We start from the raw sequence: 1,290 nt of genomic DNA, 5'->3' as shown, positions 1-1,290 counted from the left end.
TATGCCGTGGATGGCGATCAGCATGAGCCGTCTGTTGATGTAGTGGCGCGTGTTGTCAGACGTAGTCGTCTCTTCTCACACACCGTGATAGCATGGTGCACTGCGTTCCACATCTGCGACATGCGACAGAGGCCGGTTGACAGTCGTTCGCGCAATGGACATCGCATACGTACGGGGGCCACCTTCCACGTGTTCGCGAAGCGTGCACATGTTGTTGCGTGTATGTGGGCAGACATAGTGTGTCGTGACACCTGACACAGGCATGCAACAATCGTTGAATTTGCAAATGGCGATGGACGTCTACGTTTGCTGGTGACGTTACGCAAATGAACAACTGGTAAACGGTTGTGGTGCGGTTGTTCTCGCTAGAGGTGAATCAGTGATGGCGACGATCGGTTGAGCTACCAACCGGTTGTTTCAGCGATACCCACCATGCCCACGAACGTGAATGGCATGTGGGTGTGAAGCGATACGCGGCGGTGGCTGGGTGGGACCGTCCCCGGCCGGTGAGGGGGGGCCTCCCGGCGTGCTGGCCGCGCGGTGCGTGGGCGCACGCGCTACAGCCGGCTGGTGGGGGCGGCCAGTGGCAGGCGCGCCGGCCGACGGAGGCGGCAGGCGGCGCAGCTGCGCGCCGGCGCACCCTGCACGCGGCGCCGTGCGGCCAAAGTAGGTCCTCGCGGGCCCGGTGCGAAGCGCGGTGGACATCTGCAGTGTGCTGGTCCGATTGAGGACTGTGTGCGCTGAGGATGCGCCGCCGCCCGGCGCTCGGCGCCGCGACGCCGTCTGCTGCTCGGTCGCCTCTGCGGTTCTCGCAGGTGGTTTGTATCGCAGCTGTGGGTGGTTTGTATCGCAGCTGTGCGGACGTGTTGGCGCGTGCGCTGTGCTGGGAGAGTTCGCTTCGGCACCCAAGTGGGGCTTTTGTCCTTCTGTGGCGCTGGCGTTGGAGCTGCCGGCCACCGTAGGTGGCGCGTGTTGTCTCCCGCCGGCAATGCCACGACAGCACGCTCCCGGGCCTCTGTCGGCAGCGGCAAGCTCAGTTGGGAGCACGGGTGGTCGCACCTAAAGCGTCTACTCGCCAAACTCCGGGCGATTGCGCCTCTCTCGAACCCGACCAAGTACTTAGGACGGCGCTGCGCGCCGCCGGGACCTGAGAGGGTTTCGAGGTGTATTGTGCAGGGGAGCTCAGCCTCCTCCTGTTTGCAGAATAATTGAGCGGACGCTTGCGTGTTCGCGCGGGCCCCCGGGACACACTCCCGGGCGGCCGGCTGCTCAGCTCTAGTTGACGCAGCT

General features: G+C 64.2%; 1 non-coding gene across 1 annotated transcript in view; it reads left to right on the top strand.

Annotated features, from left to right (window-relative positions):
• Nucleotides 1-1,289: 1,289 nt before the first annotated feature.
• The window catches only part of LOC124587657, a 1,910-nt gene continuing 1,909 nt past the window's right edge, over nucleotide 1,290 (top strand). Inside the window, exon 1 of the ribosomal RNA XR_006975563.1 lies at nucleotide 1,290. This exon is cut by the window's right edge and continues 1,909 nt beyond it. This is a non-coding gene — a ribosomal RNA (small subunit ribosomal RNA).

The sequence above is a fragment of the Schistocerca americana genome, unplaced genomic scaffold, assembly GCF_021461395.2.
Source record: "Schistocerca americana isolate TAMUIC-IGC-003095 unplaced genomic scaffold, iqSchAmer2.1 HiC_scaffold_610, whole genome shotgun sequence".
NCBI lineage: Eukaryota > Metazoa > Arthropoda > Insecta > Orthoptera > Acrididae > Schistocerca > Schistocerca americana.
Note: the sequence above shows the minus strand (reverse complement) of the source record. Positions and strands in the feature narration are given on the sequence as shown.